The sequence below is a fragment of the Podarcis pityusensis genome, assembly GCF_964106645.2.
Source record: "Podarcis pityusensis genome assembly, chromosome: 8".
In the NCBI taxonomy this organism is placed as follows: domain Eukaryota; kingdom Metazoa; phylum Chordata; class Lepidosauria; order Squamata; family Lacertidae; genus Podarcis; species Podarcis pityusensis.
This window is the reverse complement of record NC_138033.1, coordinates 81,817,923-81,843,270: the sequence shown is the minus strand read 5'-3', so window position 1 is coordinate 81,843,270 and position 25,348 is coordinate 81,817,923. Positions and strand designations below refer to the sequence as shown.

General features: G+C 48.7%; 1 protein-coding gene across 2 annotated transcripts in view; it reads left to right on the top strand.

Moving 5' to 3' along the window:
- The first annotated feature begins 367 nt into the window (after nucleotides 1–367).
- RPH3A (rabphilin 3A) overlaps nucleotides 368–25,348 on the top strand; it is a 121,497-nt gene continuing 96,516 nt past the window's right edge. The window contains exon 1 of one of the 2 annotated variants that reach the window (XM_081017371.1): nucleotides 368–803. The gene's annotated coding sequence lies outside the window, so the exon portion shown is untranslated. Of the gene's footprint in view, nucleotides 804–5,149; nucleotides 5,173–25,348 lie in introns of those variants that run through there. The other variant, XM_081017370.1, reaches the window with a different exon arrangement.

Sequence of the window (25,348 nt, the reverse complement as noted above, 5' to 3'; positions counted from 1 at the left end):
GGGGTGACATGAATTTTTGAAACTTCCCTCCATGTCCCAGAATACAGTGCAAAATAAATCCCAGTTACATCATGAATACATTAAGAAGAGGTTGGGTTACACAGATTACATCACGAATACATTAGGAAGAGGTTGGGTTACACCGGATTAACATATGGAGGAGGGAGGGGGGAATATGCAGAGCTGGAGATATGCGCAGATAAGCACATCCTGAGTACCTGATGAGAAGACAATGGTCCATGTATGCATAGTCTGCCACCTGGCATTGCCCAGAGGAAAGGCTTGGTAGAGCTATTTGACAGGATTAGGGTCTTGACACCTTGCTTGAGGGATTATGGAGGACAGGGGAGGTGTCATGGAGTTCTAGAGAAATTGAGCAAATTGGCACGTTGATTTTCTATGAATTTTATAATTTTAGTCCCTTTTGACATTGACAATTGGAAATAAATGGATATATTGTAGCGAAGAAGAAGGTGAAGAAGACATGCCCCCCCCTTCCATATCATACGTTAATCTGGCACTGCTTATAAGTTTGTTGTTCTCTACTCCACCCCCCTTCCCTACATGGCTTCCAGACATCCTGCTATGCCCTTGCCTTTCCTGGTCCCATGCAGAAGTTCTTCAGCAAAGACAAGCGATGCTTCATCTGTTATAGAGGATGCCAAGTAATTTCAGACGCCCTGTTCTTGGGGAGAAGAGAGTCAACGCACACTGAAGGAGCAGCAGCTGAATATTAATGCAGGAAGAAGCAAGGGTGTCTGCAGGACAAGGCCTCTGGTGTGTTTGGGTGAAACAGAACTCAGGTGGGTACTTTGTTATAAACAAAAATCTGCCCTTTTCCCTTATGGGATATCCAAGAGCCCATATAGAGTCCTTACGTAGGTTCCCTATTGGTAGGAGAAAATGACAGAGGCCAACCAGAGAATATTGAGAAGCAAAGCAGCTAGTAAGCCTGATCTTTATTGATCTGTTGCAACAGGGTCACCACACGCAGGAGGGAGGATGAACCCAGAACAATGGTGTGCAAGCCCTTATATAGACTGTTGAATTCCCTCCCTGGAGCCCAAGACCACCCCCAGAAACATCATACATACATCACAGAAGGGGTGTAGCTCAAGACCACCCCCGCAGACACATCTTACCTACATCACAGAAAGGGCGGTCTACAGCAGAAATCTGAGTGCTTTGTTTACCTCCTGTCTGCCAGGTGACCTGTTTAATGGTCACTTGATTGGATTGCTTGGGGAGCCTGGCCAGTCTTTTGTAATGATAAGTACAGTAGTACCTTGGGTTACATACACTTCTGGTTACAGACTCCGCTAACCCAGAAATAGTACCTCGGGTTAAGAACTTTGCTTCAGAATGAGAACAGAAATTGGGCTCCAGCGGCGCGGCAGCAGCAGGAGGCCCCATTAGCTAAAGTGGTGCTTCAGGTTAAGAACTGTTTCAGGTTAAGAACAGACCTCCAGAACGAATTAAGTACTTAACCCGAGGTACCACTGTACTTAGTTACTGAGCCAAGTCACAGGCTCACACCCTATTCATATCTTAAATGTGCCCTTAAGACAGGATTTGTGAAGGAGAAGACAATGGGGAGGCTTTTCCATTTTCCTTTGACCTTGCAGAGAAAACATTTGCTCAGTTTGGGAATCAAAATACCGTAGTTTCAGGTCGGTCTTCCTGCGCTGATCTACGTACGTGCTTGGTTGGTACACTTCTGAACATTTAACATATACCTAAGACCTCAAAATTCCTATCACAACTTCAAGGGGGCATTAAGAATGTAAGAAGAGCCTGCTGGATCCGGCCAGCAGCCCAACTAAGTCCAGGGTCCTGTTCTCACTGGGGACAAGCAGACGCCTCAGTGGGAAAACCGCAAACAGGACCTCCTTCTCCCCTCCTGTGGTGCCCAGCAATTTGGAGTTTGAAAGCATTGCTGCTTCCAACTGTGGGGGCACAGCATAGCCATCATGGCTAGTTGCCATCGAAAGCCTCTCTTCCTCCGTGAATTTGCCCAGTCCTCTTTGAAAGCCATTCAGGTTCCCTGCATCCGGTGGGAGGGAGTTCCGCAGTTTAAGCGCAGCAGGAAGAAGTCTTTTCTTTTCTCTGTCCTGAATCTTCCGACGTTCAGTCTCCATGAGTCCTAAGTGTTAGGAGAGAGGGAGAAAAACGTTTCTCCGTGCCAGGCATTGTTTTATATACTTCTGCCATTTCGCTTCTTACTCGCCTTTTCTCTAAACCGAAAAACCCCCAAACACTGCAACCGTTCCACAGAGTTGTGAGGACCCCAAAGGGTCCCTCTGGACTCTGCTGTGGTCCAGCCTCCTAGTTTGTCCTCCCTTTGGTCCTGGGCTCCTGGCTTGGCCCATGACTTTGCAGGTGAGTCTGCAACAAATTGTTGCAGTTTTTCCTTAACCCCCCCCCCAAGCTATTTAAAGGGGCATCGTTGTGAACCTATTGAGCCCAGGGGCTAAAGCATGGGTAGGCAACCTAAGGTCTGGGGACCGGATCTGGCCCAATCACCTTCTCAATCCGGCCTGCGGATGGTCCGGGAATCAGCGTGTTTTTACATGAGTAGAATGTGTGCTTTTATTTAAAATGCATCTTTGGCTTATTTGTGGGGCATAGGAATTTGTTCATGTTTTTCCCCAAAATGTAGTCCGGCCCCCCACAAGGTCTGAGGGACAGTGGACCGGCCCCCTGCTGAAGACGTTTGCTGACCCCTGGTCTAAAGTTAGCTGGTTGCACCACAGTTCAGAAGCCAGAGGGTGTCAGTCTCAAAGCGCCCCCCCCCTCATACTGCCTGTGGCTGTAACTCTTGGCCATTCGGTTTCTGTCCCCATGCAGCTAACATTCCCTTACTTGCGTCTGTTTCTCTCGTATTGATTTCTAAACATTAAACAGGCGTTTGCAGTGAAAACTGGCAGGTGTTTGAATTCAAAAGGGGGGAAGCAGCAGCTGTTGTCACTCCCTCTGCAACGAAGTCCCACTTTTTTTTTTTAAAAAAGGGGCTGTTTTCTATCCCTAAAATCAGGACCACAAAGTTTCATAGCTGCCATACAAACACCCCACCTGATTGTAAAAAAAAAGAAAAAACCTCAGTATGGTTTACAACACACACACACACACACACACACACAGAGAGATTAAAAACAACTAAATATTTTTTTTAAATAATTAAAACAAGTGATAAGCTAAAAGCGGATTAAGACACGGCAACATTCTTCATATCTGGGTAGCCTTGTCTGAACAAAAAATGTTTTTAGTAGGCGCTGGGGGGAAATAGATAGTGAAGCTGCCTAAAAGGTAAAGGTAAAGGGACCCCTGACCATTAGGTCCAGTCATGGCCGACTCTGGGGTTGCGGTGCTCATCTCGCTTTATTGGCCGAGGGAGCCGGCGTACAGCTTCCGGGTCATGTGGCTAGCATGACTAAGCCGCTTCTGGCGAACCAGAGCAGCGCACTGAAACGTTGTTTACCTTCCCACCACAGCGGTACCTATTTATCTATGTGCACTTTGATGTGCTTTCGAACTGCTAAGTTGGCAGGAGCAGGGACCGAGCAACGGGAGCTCACCCCATTGCAGGGATTCGAACCGCCGAACTTCTGATCGGCAAGTCCTAGGCTCTGTGGTTTAACCCACAGCGCCACCCGCGTCCCCACCAGATGTCAATTGGCAGGGAGTTCCAAAGAGCACAAAATATTAATTTCTTTCAAAAGTGGAATGGGTGCTATGTGGCATCTGTAACAGCGCCGGTTCCACAGATCAAAGCAATTCAGTGGGCATCTATGGGGTGTGTTGATCTCACAGGTTAACTGGTCCCAAGCTGAACTGTGAATCTGCCAGGCAGTGAACAGCCAAACTGTGCAAGATTCCTGAGCACAGGTGTTATACAGTGATACCTCGGGTTACATACACTTCAGGTTACAGACTCCGCTAACCCAGAAATAGTACCTCGGGTTAAGAACTTTGCTTCAGGATGAGAACAGAAATCGTGCTCTGGCGGCACGGCAGCAGCAGGAGGCCCCATTAGCTAAAGTGGTGCTTCAGGTTAAGAACAGTTTCAGGTTAAGAACGGACCTCCAGAACGAATTAAGTTCTTAACCCCAGGTACCACTGTACTCTGTCAGCAATCCTGCTGCAGCACTCTGCACTAACTGCAGGTTCCGGATCAAGCACAAGGGAAGCCCCACGCAGACAAGAGAAACGGGATGAATGCAAGAAAATGCAGTTGGAGAGCAGGGAAGGAGGATGGAGGAGTTAACAGCGGGCGCCTGCAGCCTAGGGGTGGGGGCAGCGGGACAGCAGGAGACCTGGGGGTGGCGGAGGATGAAAGCGTTGCAAGAGAGAAGACTGTGGGCAGGGACGCCGTCTAAGTTTAGACAGAATTTGCCTGAGAATTTGGGCGGAACGTTCCCCAAGATTTTGCAAAATATATGTTGTGAAGCCATATATATCCAAGGAGGCTTCACAGTTAGCAAAAATGAGGGATGGGGTTCCTGAGACACATTGGGACGATTTTTTAGGATATACAGTATAATGCACTGATCCGGATTATTGGTCCACCTAGCGCAGTATTGTCTACACAGTGACTGCCAGAAGCTCTCCGGAATTTCAGGCTGGGGTCGCCATCAGGGATTGGACCAGGCACTTTCCGCATTTAAGGAAAATGTTCTCCCCCTGAGCTACAGCCTCTGCTTTCGCTCTCCCCTCCCCAAACCTGCCGTCCTGCGGAAAGCTGAAATGTGGTGTGATCCATTAAAAAAAAACCTTCGCGAGGGAAGAGCCCAACGGCTGTTTGCGAACACCGTGCACTTAGAACCCCAGAATTAGAATCCCAGAATTGTAGAGCTGGAAGGCACCCCATGGGTCATCTAGTCCAACCCCCCGCCGTGCAGGAATCGCAGCTAAACTAAATAATCCCTAGCAGGTAGTAGCCGCCTGACCTCTGCTTAGAAACCTCCGGCGGAGGACAGCAACTGCTTACGCGTCCGCCTGCGCGTCAGAGTGAGGAACCTGCGTGTTGGCCGTCACGTCGGAACGGCGCGTATATTGTGGTTTCCCATGTACCCGGTCCATCTGCTCCCTCCCCAGCCCCTCCCACGCGGCTGGCCAGTCCCTCCAACCCCCCGCCGTGCAGGAATCGCAGCTAAACTAAAGAATCCCTGGCAGGTAGTAGCCGCCTGACCTCTGCTTAGAAACCTCCGGCGGAGGACAGCAACTGCTTACGCGTCCGCCTGCGCGGGAGAGTGAGAAACCTGCGTGTTGGCCGTCACGTCGGAACGGCGCGTATATTGTGGTTTCCCTTGCACCCGGCCCGGGTTCCTTTTCTGTCCATCTGCTCCCTCCCCAGCCCCTCCCACGCGGCTGGCCAGTCCCTCCGCCCGCCCCCCTCCCCCCCCAAAGCTCTGCGCAGCGGGAGCCTCGCCTGGCAGGCGGGGCAGGGCTTGCGATTGATGTGCCTCTTGCGCCTAGTCCGGGCGGCTTGCGCATGCGGGGAAGGCGAGGGCTGGCGCCACAGCTGGACGGCGAGGCGCGCGCAGGGCATGCACTCTCCCTTTCGGCTGCGCACGGGCGTCTCCCCCGGGCGACGTCACCTCTCCCCCGCTCGCCTTTCTCCAGGTTCCCTTTGATCTCCGCGTTCGGCTCAGCAGGGAGCGAGGAACAAGCGCGCCAGCCAGCCAGCCAGCGAGGACTTTCTTTTCTCCTCCCTCCCTCGGTCAGAACCGCTGCCGCAGATCCGCTGCGCAAGGAGAGCCTTGCCTGCCTTGACGGTAAGCCGCTCTCACCCCCCTGTTTGGGCTGGCTGGCCGGTTGGGTGTCGTGGGTCGGGCGACGCCGCTGGGCGCTCGGGAGGGATCTGGGCGCGGGTTGCAGGCAGGGGCATTCCCACGTTTCCTCCCCACCCCGCCTCCTGCTGGAAAACACGGGAACGATCATTCCCGCCGTGGGAAAGCTCAGCAACCTCACCTCGGTAGCCTGCAAAGAAACACAGCGTTGGAAGAAGTAGCCCAGGGGTCATCTCGTTCAAACCCCCCCCCCCAAAGGAGAGGGGGCTCCCTGGCAGGCGTCTGGCTTGGGGGGGGGGCAGAGCATTTGAAGCACACTCAACACCCATTGAAAGCTCCTCTGAAGTATCTAGGGATCTGTAGTTCCCCCACCAATCTACAATTCCCAACACCCTTAATAAACTGCAGCTCCGGGTATTCTTTAGAGGAAGTCAAATGCCCGTTGAGTGTGCTTTAAATATACAGTACGAGGCGGATCTGCTGTGATAGACTGGGCAGATGCTCCAAGTGGCTTCTTGTGGCTCCTCTTTGCCCCCCCCCTTTGGTCCACTGCCTCAAATGGGGAGGGGTCCTAGCGCTGGGGTTCAATTCTGCATGCAGGAAGCCTGAAGCGCTGCCCCAACCTTTGCCAGCAACAGGCTCTTGGCTGGCTGGTCATGGAACTGCCTTCCATTGCCCGAAACCTGATTGAACTGGGCTGGGGGGGGGGGGCGGATCAGTGAGATTTTGACCTGCAGTTGTTAAATCAAAGAACTGTAGAGTTGGAGGGGACCATGAGGGTCCCCTAGTCCAACCCCCTGCAATGCAGGAATATTTTGCCCAACGTGAGACTTGAACCCACGACCCTGCGATTCTTATCTCAAGCCAGGTTTCTGAACAGTGTCGGCCTGTTACAACAAAGCCAGCCAAGTCTCAGGTGGCAGCTGGCAGCAAAGGACTCCCTAATCCCTGGGCGCGTCTGCCATACATTTAAAGTGCATCACCTTCCCGAACGAATCCTGGGAACCGTAGTGTGTTGAGGGTGCTGGGGGCTGAAGTGCTGGGCATGGGGAACTACAGTTCTGGTATGTGAATGGGATGCAGGGAAAGGAAAAAGCACAAATTCTCTTGCTTTGGGAAAGCTTGTGGAAGGTTGGCTTTGCGTCCCTCAAAATGAGCGGGAGGGTGTGTGTTGTATTGGTTGGTGCCCCCGCTTTGCTGCAGACTTACTGGGGCTTGCAGATTCCTCCCTGCTCATCTTTGATCCCCAGGCCCGCAGAGCTGTGGAGCCGAGAAGGGGCAAAAGCCCATATCCCATTCTAGGTACACCTGGAGCGGCAATATGTTTGAGGGGCGACGATGAAGGAGGCTGTGATCTGCAATGCCTTGAGAGGGATGGAGGTGGACAGCTTCCTGATGGGCGGCCAGGTATAAAATAGAATGGGGCCCTTGCACCTTTAATGGCAAGCTGCCCACCTCACATCTATTGATGATACGGGAGCCCTGTCCACCCTCTTTTCTTGACTGAGTGCTTTTTGAAGGAGGTGGCTGTGGCCTGGGGACAAGGAGGTGCGTCTGTATTGCCAAATGGGCATGTAGAAATAACCGATGGGCGGGGGGAGGTAGTCATCTGGCCGCTACTGGTGGCTGCAGGATTCTGGGCTAGATGGGCATTTGCTAGGATCCAGCAAAGCAATTCTTGTAAAGACTTGGGCAAACTCTCAGAGGTGAGGTCTGCCAATGGGGTTCAGCCCCTAAGGATGGAGCCTCCCTGTTTAGGGGTAATCTACTGGGAACAAAGGGCTAAGCTGCCTGACTGGCCCTTGCTGGAAATGGGATGCACCCTAGGTGCAATGTGGTTTGGATATTACATTCTAGTGCTCGTAGCTCCAATACGAACCGATGGGATCTCCTGTACATCGCATTGTGTTCTGCAGAAATGATTAACATGGGAGCGTGTGCGATAGAAGACACATTCCTATTTAAATGGGATTCGTGCAGAGTTAACAGATACAGAAAAGAAAAGAAAAAAGGAATGCAAGAATATTGGAAAAGATATTATGTGCTAGGTGGGGAAACTGGTCCGTGCCTTAGCCAAGTTGCATGAAGATGGGAAATGGGAGGCAGAACAGAACCCTGGGGAATGGCGGGTCGTGATGGTGTTAAACCCAAATGGACAGAGTAATGGAAGAGAGGAAAGTCCTCTGCAAGCAATCAGTTTTGTTTGGTCCTCTGAGAAGGAGAGGGAAATGGGGGGTGGGGGGTAACGGAAATGGATGGAATAATGGAAGGAAGGGAAAGCCCCCTGCAAATGAGAGGAAAAAGCTTTCCCTGCCTTTTATCTTATTTTCATGAATCACAGAACTGTCGAGTTGGACCCCAATGGCCATCTAGCCCAACCCCCCTTCAATGCAGGAATCTCAACTAAAGCATCTCTGACCGATGACCATTCAGCCTTCTGCTTAAATGCCTCCAAGGAAGGGGAGTCCACCACCTCCCAAGGGACCCCGGTTCCACTGTCAAAACAGCTCCCACCTCCAGAAAATTCCTCCTGATGTTTACTCGGAATTTCCTTTCTTGCCATTGGTTCGAGTCCTCCCTTCCGGAGCGGCAGAAAGCAAGCTTGCTCCATCTTCCATGGGACAGCCCTTCTCCTCTTAGCCTTCTCTTCTTCAGGGTTTTCTTTTCTTTGCTCTGTGGACCATATCCTCTGGGGAGTCATAAGCTTTGTGTGTGCATGCAGGGAGAGCAAGGAGCTCATTGCAATAGCTGTCAATTCTGGCCCTGATTTTCCTGACCAACCTCTAGATTTTGAAACTCTTCCCTGCCTGCACGTTGGCAACTGTGCAAAAGGCTGTCGATTAGCCTGGCTTTTTGTCACGGGAGTCTGCAGCAGTTATATGGCAGTGGTCTTTCCAACAGTGGAGCAGCAAGGCTTAGCTAGGGGGTGGGCTTGGCCGTGGGCCGTGCTCTGGATTCTGGAGTTTGTTTCTGGGATGCGCCTGACCATGTACAGCTGGCATGGCCAAACTCGGCCCTCCAGATGTTTTGGGACTACAACTCCCATCATCCCTAGCTAACAGGACCAGTGGTCAGGGATGATGGGAACTGTAGTCTGAAAAAACATCAGGAGGGCCACGTTTGGCCATGCCTGATGTACAGTGTTTTCCTCTCACCCGTGGAGGAACCACAGCCCATGTCACAGAGGATGGTCCTGAATGTGTGTACAGTGGTACCTCGAGTTCATACGCTTCAGATTATATACGCTTCAGGTCACAGACTCCGCTAACCCAGAAATGGAACCTCGGGTTAAGAATTTTGCTTCAGGATGAGAACAGAAATCATGTGGTGGCAGCGGGAGGCCCCATTAGCTAAAGTGGTGCTTCAGGTTAAGAACAGTTTCAGGTTAAGAACGGACCTCCGGAACGAATTAAGTACTTAACCTGAGGTACCACTGTAGTGCAGAGGCCTTCCTGAAGCTAAGCAGATGGGGTGGTTATTGTCTGAATGAGAGGCCACTTGGGAATTACCCCCCCAGGGCCTCACCATGTATGCCATCTTCCATCTACCAATGGAAGAAAGGTGGGGTATATAACATTAAAGAACAGACGAAGGAGTTGGCTATGCTTAGCCTGGATGATGTGATGGAACAGCTATCTTCAAAGATCTGAAGGGATGTCTCATAGAAGATGGAACAAGCTTGTTTTCTCCTGCTCCAGAGGGTAGGGCACAAACCAAGTGGAGCCAAATGGCAAGGAAGGCGATTCCGACCAAACACCAGGAAGAACTTTCTGATGGTAAGAGCGGATCATGGACTCCCTCAGAAGGTGGAAGACTCTCCTTCCTCGGAGGTTTTTGAACAGAGGATTTTGAACATCCGTCAGGGATTTTTAAAGCCACGATTCCTGCATTGCAGGGGCTTGGACTAGAATGGCGATGCGCCTTCCAGTGCTACAGTTCTGCAAAAGAATACATTTGGGATTAAAAGGATGGGCTTCTGTGACAAAAAAAGGCCTGAGGTGGTTGCACACCATGGAAGGGAAACCGAGGCTTGCCCAAGGGACTCCGTGAAGGAGACGGAATGCAATAATTATTCCAACTGTTCAAAGTGCTTCATGTGTGTTATCCAGTTGCAACCCTCACGACAACCTTGCAAAGCAGGGCTGTGGTTCTTTAGCTATTGTTGAAGTCCGAATCCCATCAGACCCAGCCAGGATCTCCAGTAGACAGGCATTGTGGGAGTTGTGGTCCAACAACATCTGTATAAAGTGTTCTTATCTGCTGTAAAGTGAGTGGGTGTTCTGATCTCTAATGCTGGAGATGGTGAAATTGAAGTTGTGCGAGAGTGGCTTGTTTCAGGCTATCATATGGAGTTTCAAGCATGGTTTAGTCCCAGCCCTGCCTGGGGACTAAGCGATGGCCCAGTACAGTGGTACCTTGGTTTACGAATAATAATAATAATAATTTCCCCAGCCATTCTGGGCGGCTTCCACCAAAAGACCAAAAATACACTAAGATGTCACACATTAAAAGCTTCCCTAAACAGGGCTGCCTTCAGATGTCTTCTACAAGTTTGGTAGTTATTTTCTCTTTGACATCTGGTGGGAGGACGTTCCACAGGGCGGGTGCCGCTACCGAGAAGGCCCTCTGCCTGGTTCCCTGTAGCTTTGCTTCTTGCAATGAGGGAACTGCCAGAAGGCCCTTGGAGCTGGACCTCTGTGTCCGGGCAGAACGATGGAGGTGGAGACGCTCCTTCAGGTATACTGGGCCAAGGCCATTTAGGGCTTTAAAGGTCAACACCAACACTTTGAATTGTGCTTGGAAACGTACTGGGAGCCAGTGTAGGTCTTTCAAGACCGGTGTTATGTGGTCTCTGCGGCCACCCCTGGTCACCAGTCTAGCTGCCGTATTCTGGATTAGTTGTAGTTTCTGGGTCACCATCAAAGGTAGCCAATCTTAATGTGTTCCAGAAGTCTGTTCTTAAACTGAAGTCCGCTTTCCCTAATGAGGCCTCCTGCCACCGGTGCCTTTCCACCGTTCGGCTTCTGTTCTTAGACCGAGGTAAAGTTCTCAAACCAAGACACTATTTCCGGTTTTGCGGAGTTTGTCAACCCAGTCGTTCTTAAACTGGACTGCTCTTAAACCAAAGTACCACGGTACTGCTGCCTTTGTGTGTGTGGCAGCATCATCTGCGCTAGGGCTACCTAACGAATTAGGGGCCGAGTCGAACCTTGCAGTTACTGCTTGCTCCCCCTTTTAATCCTGGAGAGACATCACTTACTAACTGAGCTTGAAAGGTGCTTTAATCCATTTCAGAATTAGCCGTGACATTTCCACGCAGGTCCCCCTAGGTCTCGTGCCACAGGCTACAGGGGTGGTTCTGGTACATCAGGAGTGTGGAATCGATCTGGCTTGCTACATGGCGCTACTGCTTGCTCTCTAAGATGCCCTGCTCTTAAATGGGTCCGTTAATGGATGCAGATCGTCGCACAGAGCTAGTACTAGTTTGTACACATACAGAATGTACAGTGCCGAAAATGGACTGAGCGTTCGCTGCCAAAAAGCCCCTTCAGTGAATGTGGGTTTCTTTCCCAGGAGCTCAGCTCTGAAAATTTCTTCTGTGCAAATCAGTTTGTTGCTGGGGGGGGGGGGCAGAAGGGGCGCCTTAATGACTGTTACCACAGCAAAAATAAAATAAAAGGGCCTCTCTTGTTCATCTTTGTGGAAGTGCTTGATGGAGGCTGGAATCTATATCTATTATCTATCTATCTATCTATCTATCTATATCATCTATCTATCTATCTATCTATCTATCATCTATCTATCATCTATCTATCTATCTATCTATCATCTATATCTATATCTATCTATCATCTATCTATCTATCTATCTATCTATCTATCTATCTATCTATCTATCATCTATCATCTATCTATCATCTATCTATCTATCTATCTATCTATCTATCTATCTATCTATCATCTATCTATCTATCTATCTATCTATCTATCATCTATCTATATCTATCTATCTATCTATCTATCTATCATCTATCTATCTATCTATCTATCTATCTATCTATCTATCTATCATCTATCTATCTATCAATCATCTATCTATATCTATCTATCTATCTATCTATCTATCTATCTATCTATCTATCTATAATTCTCCATCTGTTAGCCTAGAGGCATCATTATTTATGCCCACTTCACAGCTGGGGGAACTGAGGCTAAGAGCAAGGGCATGCAACAAATCACAGGAGAGTGGTCTATGTACCTCCAGATGTTGATGGGCTTTAACTCCCATTGGTTCCACTCATGCCCCCCCCCAATCAATCCATGGCAAGGGTTCCCTCGAAGGACTTAATAATTGCTTTACTCATTCAAATCAAGGTCCAGTGGCCTGTTTCCAACAGTGCACAGCCAGAAGCCCATGGAAGCTCAGGGTACAATGGCAAGATGACTTTCCCCTCTTGGGTTCCCGCTGGTACTTAGTGCTTTGGAATGTGGAGGCTCATAGCTATGGATGGATCTCCACCATAAATTTGACTGATCCTTTAATTCAGGGGCATCCAATATAGTGAGCACGGCCAATTTAAGAAGGATGTTGACAAGCTGGAAGGTGTACTGAGGAGAGGAATCCAAACAGGATGATCAAAGTTCTGGAAACCAAGCCTTATGAGGAATGGTTGAAGGAGCTGGGTATGTTTAGCCTGGTAAAGAGGAGACTGAGAGATGATATGATAGCCATCTTCCAATATCTGAAGGGCTGTCATATGGAAGATGGAGCAAGCTTGTTTTCTCCTGCTCTGGAGGGTGGGACTCAAACCAATGGCTTCAAGTTACAAGGAAGGAGATTCCGGCTAAACCTACGGAAAAACTTTCTGGCTGTAAGAGGCTCTGGAAGGTGGTGGGTTTCCCTTCATTGGAGATTTTTAAGCAGAGGTAAATGCTTTAGTTGAGATTGTAGGGGATTGGACTAGATGTTCCATGTGGTCCCTTCCAGTCCTACAATTCTCTGATTCTGTCTCATGTGTGTAACCGTAACAGTTGTGCAGGGATTTGAACTCGGAGCTCATCCAGCAAAACTCTGGAACGTGACCTAGTCCATTGCAGGCACAGCTGTCTGACGCAGCCCCCCAAACGCAGCGTGGGTGGGGAAGGGGCTTGCCAGTGTTGTGTTTCTAGAATTCCTAAAGGAGATGGGAAAGGGCCAAACAGTGTGATACCTAACCTTGCTGCTTTATTGCTTCACATATTCTTCCAAGGGTCACATTTTATCCACACACAACCCTGTGCAGTTGTGTGATCTACCTGTGACTGGTCCAATTCCATCCAGCAATACTCATGGCTGAGTGGGGAATTTGAACTCGGGTCTCCCCAGGCCTTTGCTCAACATTCTCACCATTGCACCACGCTACCTCTCAAATGTATGGAATTGTTGATCGGTTAGTCCTAAAAGTAAATACCTCTGAGGTTTTTTGATCCAGGTACCGCCGTTCAAGTACCAGATTCCACCGTCTGACTTGATGCCCTCCAGATGTAGGCTACAATTTCCAAAACATCTGGAGGGCAGTAGGTTGGTGCAGGCTGATCTCTGCAATACAAGCAAAGGGCCTTCTTGCTGGTGGCTCCAGTTGACTTTAATGTGGACTTGCTTAATTTGTACTTTCTGAAACAAAACAGGCATCCTTTGAAAAACACGCTTCTGAATTTTCAACCCCCAAATGTGTACAAAAATGTATATTCAGGGAAAATGCGTAAACAGGGGAAAGTGGCATATATGTATATGGTGATGAAAATAACATATACAAATGAATTTTATTGGGGAGAAATTGTTTGCACATGTGCCTTAAAATGTGGGTTGAATTTTCATGAGGACTAGCCTATATCACAGACTGATGAAGATATTTTAGGGGTTGGACTAGATGACCCTTGGGTCCCTTCCAAATCTATGATTCTATGAAATATGAGAATTGAAAAGGATGCGTTTGTCCATCCCTCCTTTAAGATCTTTTTATCGTCTGCTGATTTTTACGTTTCCCCAGGCTTTTAAAATTTGCTGCTTTGAAATGTCTTGTTTTTAGATCCTTTCTCCTCATTTAATTTGCTTTTGTTTCTTGGCATTTTAAGCCTTTTTGTCCTCATTAAAGTTTTTAGCTCTCCTTTTAATTGCTCAATTGCTGGCTTCTCATACTGTTGTTGCTGGATCCTACCCCCCTCTCCATTCCAGTATCTTTCTCCTTTTATACTTACACCCTGTCTTCTTTGGAGGCAGCATTGCAAATTAAGCAAATTATCATCCAGAATAATCTTCTGGATTGGAGACAGGGATGGAAGAACATTTCTATACCTCCAGTTCCCGTTTTCCTAATCTTAAACCCAGTTCCCCTAATTTCTGCATTCATTCGTTATTTTTTTTAAAATGGAATTTTGTTTGCGCTTTCATGCGCAGTCATCCTAATGGAACCAGTTTTGCCTAATATATTTTTGCAAGCCAGTTTCCCTAATATAATGCATTTTTTACATATTACCTCGATTATTATATACATTATTTTTGGCACCAAAATTTTGACTGGTTCGGATTTTGAAGGAGAGGCGTGCTTTGCTTGGGGGAGGGCGAACCAGGTGGGTTCAAACTGAAACCTCTCCTTCTCGCCATCGTTGGAAGGTGAGGATCAGAAGCTGGGAAGGTTTGCTGGTCAAATCTTTAGCAATGCGATATGTGGCTCAATTCAGGAATTGGTGCAGCGGGGAGGGGAGGAGGAGTAGAGGGAGCCAGCAGGTGTCCTCACTTTCCTCCCCTTTTAACTGCCTGTGATGGATTTTAAAATTCAGCCCAGCAGGTATTCAGTGCCCCGCTTTTTGGATTTTCAACAGAGATTTGCAGCGCGTCAAATTTCTTCTAAGCCCCGTCGTCGTGGGTTATTTTTACAGATCTCCATCTCTCCGCCTGGCTTTCTCTGGCATTTAGTGGTTCACTGGCTTGCGGAGGGGGGGGCGCGGATATGAGGGGGGGGGAGTGGATGTGGTTGCCATGGTGAGCCTGCCATCGAAGCTCTTTTGGGATGGAGAGGGCGGTGGGCCCTTCGGAACAGCGACGGGGTTAAAAGATAAAAGAGATGCAATGTGGCAGCTTTTGGGTTTCCTCCAGACCGCCCCCCCCGCCAGGTCACTGCTGTGCTTCGGAAAGCGCAGCGTATCACGAGGGTTTATATAACTCTAGGACTGTGCTGTTATTAAGAGACGAGTCTCAGGCCTGGAATGAGGGGCCCTGCGCTAGACCGGGAAGTCTTGGGTTCGAATTTTGCCTTCTCTCTGAGGCTGCAAGATGGACTGCGGGACAGGCTACATGATTGGAGATTTGTGGCTGTGGGTAGCCCTAGAGGAGGGGGGCAAGGTGTCCCCCCCCAAAGGAGCTCACCCCCCCTCGCCTCCCCTCCATCGATGGACACCTGTCATTAATGGACACTTCAGAGATCTATATTCACATGTGGAACACAACTTGCCCACATACTTGTCCCTTCTGAGCCCCACTCCAAATGTTTTTCTGGCGTCACCACTACATACCCTCCAACATTTCTCTGATGAATATAGGATGTCGTTACAGTGGTACCTCGGGTGAAGAACTTAATTCGTTCTGGAGATCTGTTCTTAACCTGGAACTGTTCTTAACCTGAAGCACCACTTTAGCTAATGGGGCCTCCCGCTGCCGCCGGAGCATGATTTCTGATCTCATCCTGAAGCAAAGTTCTTAACCTGAGGTAATATTTCTGGGTTAGTGGAGTCTGTAACCTGAAGCGTATGTAACCTGAAGCATATGTAACCCGAGGTACCACTGTATTATTATTATTATTATTATTATTATTATTATTCCCAACCCTTCTGACTGAGTTGCCCTAGCCACTTTGGGCAGCGTTCAACATACATAAAAACATAACAAAACATTAAAAAAAAAACTTCCCCATACAGGACTGCCTTCAGATGTTGTTGTCTAGTTACTTATCTCCTTGGCTGGGTGTGTGTGTCACATAGCTCCATACCCTCCAACATTTCTCTGATGAAAATAGGGACATCCTAAGTGGCGCTGTGGGTTAAAGCACAGAGCCTAGAACTTGCCGATCAGAAGGTCTGCGGTTCGAATCCCCACGACGGGGTGAGCTCCCGTTGCTCAGTCCCTGCTCCTGCCAACCTAGCAGTTCGAAAGCACAAAGTGCAAGTAGATAAATAGGTACCGCTCCGGCGGGAAGGTAAACGGTGTTTCCATGAGCTGCTCTGGTTTGCCAGAAGCGGCTTAGTCATGCTGGCCACATGACCCGGAAGCTGTACCCCGGCTCCCTTGGCCAATAAAGCGAGATGAGCGCCGCAACCCCAGAGTCAGCCACGACTGGACCTAATGGTCAGGGGTCCCTTTACCTTTAAGTTAAGGTGGGAGATTCTGGGATCGAATCAGAAACCGGGATGGCTTTTGTAAATCTGGGGCTGTCCCTGGAAAATAGGGAAACTTGGCGGGTCTGCCGCCGTTTGCAACTGAGCTTCCTGCATTTCGGATTGGGACCACAACGCTGTGGAAGGCAGGGCTACAGCTTACTGGCAGAGCATATGATCTGCATGCAGAAGGCCCCATCCTCAACTCTTGACTCCCGTTCAAGAGTCCGGACAGCTGCTGCTGGCCAGTGTAGATGACACTGACCTAAATGAACTCAAGGGTCTGACTCAGTCGAAGGCAGCTTTCAATGTCCCTGTTTAAACTGGTAACTTCCAGTAGTGATGTAAGGAAGTGAGAGCTGGAGCATAAAGAAGGCTGATCACCGAAGAATTGATGCTTTTGAATTATGGTGCTGGAGGAGACTCTTGAGAGTCCCATGGACTGCAAGAAGATCAAACGTATCCATTCTTAAGGAAATCAGCCCTGAGTGCTCACTGGAAGAACAGATCCTGAAGCTGATGCTCCAATACTTTGGCCACCTCATGAGAAGAGAAGACTCCCTGGAAAAGACCCTGATGCTGGGAAAGATGGATGGCACTAGGAGAAGGGGACGACAGAGGACGAGATGGTTGGATAGTGTTCTCGAAGCTACCAGCATGAGTTTGACCAAACTGCGGGAGGCAGTGGAAGACAGGAGTGCCTGGTGTGCTCTGGTCCATGGGGTCACGAAGAGTTGGATACGACTAAACGACAACAACAATCACCGAATCGAAAGTGCTGGAGACAAAACAAGGGAGGGAAGGCTGTTGCTTCCATGCCTGGTTTTTGTGAGCTTCCTGGAAGCATCTAAAGAAGCTTATGGCCCCTCGATCTAGCTAATAACAAGAAAAATAACAACAATATACTGCTTAAAGGTGCTTTTTCTGGGGGTACGCCGGGGTACGCATACCCCTAAACCTATTGTGAACCTTTGTACTTTTGTCCATTTGCTGTATTGATTTTCCCCGATTTGAACTATAAAATGGTGGTTTTCTTGCGTCAAAATGAGAGTACCCCTAAACATTTTTTTTTAGAAAAAGCACTGCTGCTTAATGCCAAAATAGGCATGTAAGTAGTTTACAAAATATAGAAACCACTTGCACAACACTATTGAAATACACCATAATTAAAATGCACCCATTTAAACATCCTGCCCAGCGCACGGTCAGCAGCTGTGATGTGACAAGTTCCAGGGAGTTTTTACTAAGCAAAAGTCACACCAGGATGAGCGTGGGGAACAGTAAAGGGACATTTGTCCTGCTTAATTCCTGAGATGATCTGCCCTCTTCCCTGCTGTAATGAAGAACCCCTGCAGGTGACCTGTTTATTCAGCATTCACCCTGATTTGCTTGCACAAAGCTCACTCCATGCTTAGATTCTCCAGTGTTTGTTTGGTTATGTTTGCAGGGCTGTTACAACAATGAGAATTCATCCTGATTTGCGTACGGGGTGTTTATCATGCATTCACCCCAAACTTTCCCATTCATTTCCCCATCCCGTTCCAAATGCAGAAAGCAACCCCTCCACCCCCCACTTTTAAACATGATTTTTTCCCCTGCTAAGATGTCAGAGCACTTTAATCCGCCTAAAGGTTTGGACTATGTGCTTTCATCCCTCTCAAAAAATACCAAAGGCCTGGAGGCCTTGAGAGCTAAGGGACGTATAAGTGCATATAAGAGGTCTTTTCTGTGACATTGGCTCAGTTTCCCTTCCCCTCAAGTTTCCTCCTCCTTAATTGAGATTTAGCTTTTAAGCTCCTCTGGGCAGAGACCTCTCGCTTGCTTTTCTGTGCAAAGAACCGCATTGCACTGCGGCTAATCATAGTAGCAATAGTAGAAGAGGTAATATTAATATAAGAACTGGGTATCTTTCATGGGTCTCCTCTACCCTTGTTAAGGGCTTGTAGGGAACGGGGAGAGGAAGGAGGAGAACGTGATTTATTTAATAGATTTATATCCCACCTTTGTCCCTAGATGGGATTCAAGGCTGCTTCCAACATTTAAAAGCATCGTTGTAAAATGCAAAGCAAAACAAGTTAAAAACAGTAGTGAAAATGCATCGGAACACATTTAGAACTAGCAAGATAAATGAATAAGTAAAAATTCAGCGGTTCCCATGATCTACTGGGAGCTTCCGGGGAAAAAGTCTTTGAACCTTGACTGCGGTCCACTTCTTAGCATTTTCTGAAACCTCAAAGGCCTGTCTGAACAAGGAAGCTCTAAGCCTGCCAGCACAAGGATAGCAAAGAGGGAGCCAGCCTTAGGAGGGAATTCCACAGAATGGGAGCAGCCACAGAGAAGGCTCTGTCTTGTGTCCTCAACAACCATGCTATGGAACGATGATGATGATGAACATGGAGGGACAAATTGCAGAGGCTGCAGTTTGGGAATGAGTTTGGGGTTTGGGGTGGGGCTTCCTTTTGCCCCAGACACTGGATCCACTGAAATTCAGAGGACATGTTTTGCTCCATTCCTCTATGAACACCTAGGACTTCCTGACGTGTGAGTGGATCAAAAAAAGGAGCCTACCTCTAAGGCCAAGAACCCACTTCGCACATGGAAGGTCTCATGAACCCACTTCACACATGGATCAAGGTACCAGGGGGAAGAAGACCCTTCTCTGCTGGAGACCCATAAGCCCCAACAGGCAGCCCCCATCCTGGGGCTGATGGGAGTTGTAGGCCAAAAAAATCAGAAGGTCAGCAGGTTGGCAAAGACTGCTCTACTAGGGAGCAGGACCTCTGATGATGGTGAAGGACCCTTCCTTTGTTTTGTTTTTTCCTGGGATCCTCGGAGCAATCAGGGAGTTGCTTCAAAGAGTCAAAATGACAGCAGTAACAGAATCGTTTATTTTGTCATGACAAAAATGGTACAGACAAGCGTTTGCCCGATGTCTGCACCCCGAATTCTGAGCGAGCCAGCTTTTTATACATTTGCAGAATACAATACCACCTGATTTCTTGTAAACCACCTGATTTCTGGGAAATCGAAAGTTATAGTAAGTTCCTATTACCATCTAAGGTCTTGGCCTCCCTCCTTCCTGCAATCTCCTTCCTCCCTGCCATGGCCCCCCCAACAACACCACGGCCATGTGCATTCCTGAGTTTGCTTATCTCTTTACAACCTTGAATAATAAACATTTGAGCCTGTTCCATCAATGCCAGCCTTGTTCTCCTGACGGACCTCTCCTTTCTCAGAAAGGCCTTTGAGGGGGGGTTTCTTATGGCCCTACAATGGGAATTGCTAGCTAGGGATGATGGGAATTGTAGTCCCAAAACAGCTGGAGATCCAAGTTTGGGAAACACTGGTCTAGCTCCTTGTGCCTACACTGACAGGCAGCAGTGGGTCTCCAGGGCTTCCGGCAGAGAGTCTCTCCCAACCCCACCTGGAGACACCAAGACTGGAACTTGGGACCTTCTTCATCCAAGCAGGAGCTCTGCCACTGAGCTATGGCTGATCTGCTTGCACAGGTAGTATTCCTTTAGTTGTACCCCAGGCATGAATTTTCTCCTTGCTTTGCCATTTTCAGAAATCCAAAGCATATGGAGAAGCAGAATGTTTATTTTCTCTCTTTCTGAACTCTGCTGCTGCCGTGCCGTCTGAGAAAAAAAAAGGGGGGGGGCGCTCTTCTGTGATGAATTTCCCCTACAATGGGATTTTTTTCCTGGTTTAATCATCATAACAAAATAAGGACATAATTCTCCAGCGAGGAGAGGAACAATCTGCACCTGCTATTAAGAGGATAACAGATAAATAATTTGGTTCAATTGCTAATGCCAAAGACTTTGTTTGCGTTCTGTGGCATAAATAGAAATGCTGGAGAGAGATTATGCGTGCGCCTGGCATGTCTCTATGTAAGCTATCCTTGATGTAACAGTTGTTGTTGTTTAGTGGCTTAGTCGTGTCCGACTCTTCGTGACCCCATGGACCAGAGCACGCCCGGCACTCTTGTCTTCCACTGCCTCCCACAGTTTGGTCACACTCATGCTGGTAGCTTCGAGAACACTATCCAACCATCTCGTCCTCTGTCGTCCCCTTCTCCTTGTGCCCTCCATCTTGCCCAACATCAGGGTCTTCTCCAGGGAGTCTTCTCTTCTCATGAGGTGGCCAAAGTATTGGAGCCTCAGCTTCAGCATCTGTCCTTCCAGTGAGCACTCAGGGCTGATTTCCTTCAGAATGGAGAGGTTTGATCTTCTTGCCGTCCATGGGCCTCTCAAGAGTCTCCTCCAGCACCATAATTCAAAAGCATCAATTCTTCGGTGATCAGCCTTCTTTATGGTCCAGCTCTCACTTCCATACATCACGACTGGGAAAACCATAGCTTTAACTATACGGACCTTTGTTGGCAAGGTGATGTCTCTGCTTTTTAAGATGCTGTCTAGGTTTGTCATTGCTCTTCTCCCAAGAAGCAGGCGTCTTTCAATTTCGTGGCTGCTGTCACCATCTGCAGTGATCTGTAACAGTTCCCACCCCTTTTAAAAAAAGATCCAGAGGTTGTGGGTTTGGGGGCAGTCAAGTCTGGATGATGCCTCAAGTCCCTTCCGATTTTTGGGATTCTGTATGGGGAGGGCTGTTAGAACAAAAGAGAACAAGCTTTTCGAACAAGCCCCTTTGATAGTTGGCAATGGCCACCATGACTAGCATAACCAAAGGAGTTGTTCTAGCTCCTAGGTAGCAGCACAATAGCCAACGTTGTGTGTGAGAAAGCAGAGTTGAGAGTAAGCTGGAGGCTGGAGACAGCAGAGACCTGCTTGCTCCATGCTGGATCCATAGCTGCCACAATTGGAGAAGCAAGATCTTTTGGGGTGTTCTTGCTGTGAGCCCCTACATCCTATGCTGGGATTGTACAGTGGAACCACGGGTTACATATGTTTCAGGTTACAGACTCCGCTAACCCAGAAATAGTATCTCGGGTTAAGAACTTTGCTTCAGGATGAGAACACAAATTGCACGGCAGCGGTGTGGAGACAGTGGGAGGCCCCATTAGCTAAAGTGGTGCTTCAGGTTAAGAACAGTTTCAGGTTAAGAACAGACCTCCGGAACGAATTAAGTACATAACCAGAGGTACCACTTATATAAGGTAAAGGTAAAGGGTAAATGGACCCCTGACCATTAGGTCCAGTTGTGGCCGACTCTGGCGTTGCGGCGCTCATCTCGCTTTATTGGCCAAGGGAGCCGGTGTAAAACTTCCAGGTCATGTGGCCAGCATGACTAAGCTGCTTCTGGTGAACCAGAGCAGCTCATGGAAACGCCGTTTACCTTCCCGCCGGAGCGGTACCTATTGATCTACTTGCACTTTGATGTGCTTTTGAACTGCTAGGTTGGCAGGAGCAGGGACTGAGCAACAGGAGCTCACCCTGTCATGGGGATTCGAACCACCAACCTTCTGATCGGCAAGTCCTAGGCTCTGTGGTTTAACCCACAGCGCCACCCGTGTCCCATACCACTGTATATATGTGCCATCAAAACTGTTCAACTTCGTTGGACTGGTTATGTTGTTTAGATGCCTGATTATCGTCTTCCAAAGCAACTACTCCATTCCGAACTTAAAAATGGAAAGTGTAATGCTGGTGGTCAACAAAAGAGGTTTAAAGACTCTCTCAAGGCAAATCTAAAAAAAATGTAGTATAAACGCTGACAACTGGGTAACACTGGCCTGCGAGGACTCCAATTGAAGGTGCTTGAACCCAGGACGAAAAGGAGAAACATGCTAAGAGGATGGCATGTTTGACAAACCCTCACTATGATCAACTCCTACCTGGAAACCTGTGGAGGCCCCTGAGCCTTGAAACTCGCTCTGCACAGAGGTACGCCCGGTGCTTTCAATGCACAGCTTTCAGAGGTTGATGAAGACACATCTCTTCACCCTGGCTCTTGACACCTGAGGTGTCCATTTTCACAACCCACCTTATTTCTGTGAGAAGAATGGCTGATGAAGATGAGGGACTATGCCGAAATGGCAAAATTGGGAGACTCAAAATGGTTTCAGGATGGTTCTCCTGTACTATTTCAGACAAGTGGTTTACATACTTAGGTATGTGTTTGCCTTGTAAATTTATGAACATTTAATTTATATATTTGAGACCTTAAATTCTTATAACATCACTATCTCTGCCTTTGTCTCTGCCTGCTTGAGTGCTGCTGCTGATGTTCTCTCTCTTTTTGGTGTGTATGGGGGGGGCAGGAGGAGCTGATTTATAAGGTCTTCATCCTGGCTTTGGGAAGGTGTGATTGCCTCATCATCCGTGATGGATTTTTATGCTTACTGTACTGCTTGCCATTTGGGTGTATTTGTTGTTGTTTAGTCGTTTAGTCGTGTCCGCCTCTTCGTGACCTCATGGACCAGAGCACACCAGGCACCCCTGTCTTCCACTGCCTCCCGCAGTTTGGTCAAACTCATGCTGGTAGCTTCGAGAACACAGTCCAGCCATCTCGTCCTCTGTTGTCCCCTTCTCCTTGTGCCCTCCATCTTTCCCAACATCAGGGTCTTTCCCAGGGAGTCTTCTCTTCTCATGAGGTGGCCAAAGTATTGGAGCCTCAGCTTCAGGATCTGTCCTTCCAGTGAGCACTCAGGGCTGATTTCCTTAAGAATGGATACGTTTGATCTTCTTGCAGTCCATGGGCCTCTCAAGAGTCTCCTCCAGCACCATAATTCAAAAGCATCAATTCTTTGGCGATCAGCCTTCTTTATGGTCCAGCTCTCACTTTAAAAAAATGATTTTTAATTGTTTCCCCAGCTGGGGGGGCCTGAGAAGGGTGGGCAAAGTGCTATTTTAAAACTGCAGACTTTGCTTCCTTTCTCCTCCTGCCTTAGGACATTTTGAAAACCTTAAGGCTGAACCCTAGTGAGTCCCCCCCCCCCCCCACTGCCGGCTGCCCTGCACCCACAGCTTTCTCGCTGCAGTGGGTACCCAAAACACCCTGCAGGACTCAAGGTCCATAGAGACACATTTTCCAGAGACATACGGTATTTTCCAGGAACCGTGCGCTGGAGAGCTTAGACGAGATTGTCAGGAGGGCATTCCCCAAAATGCTGCAGTGCTGCTGTCGTGGTGTACATTCTGAGACCCCCCCTCCCCATTGCAAAAGAGTCTAGCTATCCTGGATAAAGTGCCCCCTCCCTCCTGTTCTAGATCTACCTCTTCCTTTCCACATCTGTTTGTTTACCTTCCTATCTACCTGTGTACACAGGTACTTTGAGAGCTGCTCTGTTTCCCCTGTAATTAATGCTCACGGCTCCTCTGTGATGATGTTTGCTTTAGGAAAAGAGGTTGCCTCACGGATAATGTCAATGTCCTGCATCTCTCAGGCTTAATTTCCTCTGCGCTGGGGTGAGTGGATGCCTTCTTCCAGCATAGCGTAAAGCAGGGGTCAGCAAACTCTTTCAGCAGGTGGCCGGTCCACTGTCCCTCAGACCTTGTGGGGGGCCAGACTATATTTTGGAAAAAATAAAAATGAACGAATTCCTATGCCCCACAAATAACCCAGAGATGCATTTTAAATAAAAGCACACATTCTACTCATGAAAAAACACCAGGCAGGCCCCACAAATAACCCAGAGATGCATTTTAAATAAAAGCACATATTCTACTCATGTAAAAACACGCTGATTCCCGGACCGCCCTTGGGCCAGATTGAGAAGGCGATTGGGCCAGATCCGGCCCATGGGCCTTAGTTTGCCTACCCCTGGCGTAAAGTGTCAGAAAGCCCCAAATCTGGGTGGCAAGGACAGGGAGAGAGAGAAAAGCAGGGGGTCCAGGTCCAGAGAAAGGCAGCAGAGGGAAGATTTTAGTAGACTGAAGATTGGTAATGATTGGTGCTTGTAGAGGGGGCGTATCGCGTACTAGGGAGGGGGTAGTACCTCTGCTGGGGGACAACAGATGCAGGTGGCCTTGTGGTCTAAACCACTAAGCCTCTTGGGCTTGCCGATCAGAAGGTCGGCGGTTCGAATCCCCTCGACGGACGGAACTCCTGCCAACCTAGCAGTTTGAAAGCATACCAGTGCAAGTAGAAAAGTAGGTACCGCTTCAGTTTCTGTGCACTCTGGTTTCCGTCACGGTGTCCCGTTGCACCAGAAGTGGTTGAGTCCTGCTGGCCACAAGACCTTGAAAGCTGTCTGTGAACAAACGCTGACTCCCACGGACTGAAAGTTAGATGAGTGCTGCAAACCCATAGTTGCCTTTGACTGGACTTAACCACCCAGGGGTCCTTTAGCTTTTTCACCTTCTGCTAGGGGACATGTAATGCTCCTTCTGGGGTACTTTGTCCATCTCTTGTCCCCACCCCGCACTCAGCTCTCCCCTGTGGCTGCTAGAAGCTGCCAGCATGCGATAGCGGCCACACGGTAAGAGCAGCTTTGACTTGCCAGGCTGGCCACCCTGTCCAAACTTGCCATTTTGGTGCTGCTAATGCAATACAGTGGTACCTCGGGTTACAGACGTTTCAGGTTACAGACTCTGCTAACCCAGAAATAGTACCTCGGGTTAAGAACTTTGCTTCAGGATGAGAACAGAAATCGTGCAGCGGCGGCGGGAGGCCCCATTAGCTAAAGTGGTGCTTCAGGTTAAGAACAGTTTCAGGTTAAGAATGGACCTCCAGAATGAATTAAGTTCCACTGACTTAATACACCCCTGGAAGTGAAGCACCCAATTGTCTCTTGAGGCAGACAGATGCCAACAATGAGGTGCTTATAGGAATGGATGGGGTGGAAGTGGGCAGAGGTATTTTGGGGTAGGATTCCAGGTAAAGGTAAAGGGACCCCTGACCATTAGGTCCAGTCGTGACTGACTCTGGGGTTGTGGCGCTCATCTCACCTTATTGGCCGAGGGAGCCGGCGTACAGCTTCCGGGTCATGTGGCCAGCATGACTAAGCCGCTTCTGGCGAACCAGAGCAGCGCACGGAAACGCTGTTTACCTTCCTGCCGGAGTGGTACCTATTTATCTACTTGCACTTTGACATGCTTTCGAACTGCTAGGTTGGCAGGAGCAGGGACTGAGCAACGGGAGCTCACCCTGTCGCAGGGATTCGAACCGCCAACCTTCTGATTGGCTAGTCCTAGGCTCTGTGGTTTAACCCACAGCGCCACCCACGTCCCGATTCCAGGCATAAGG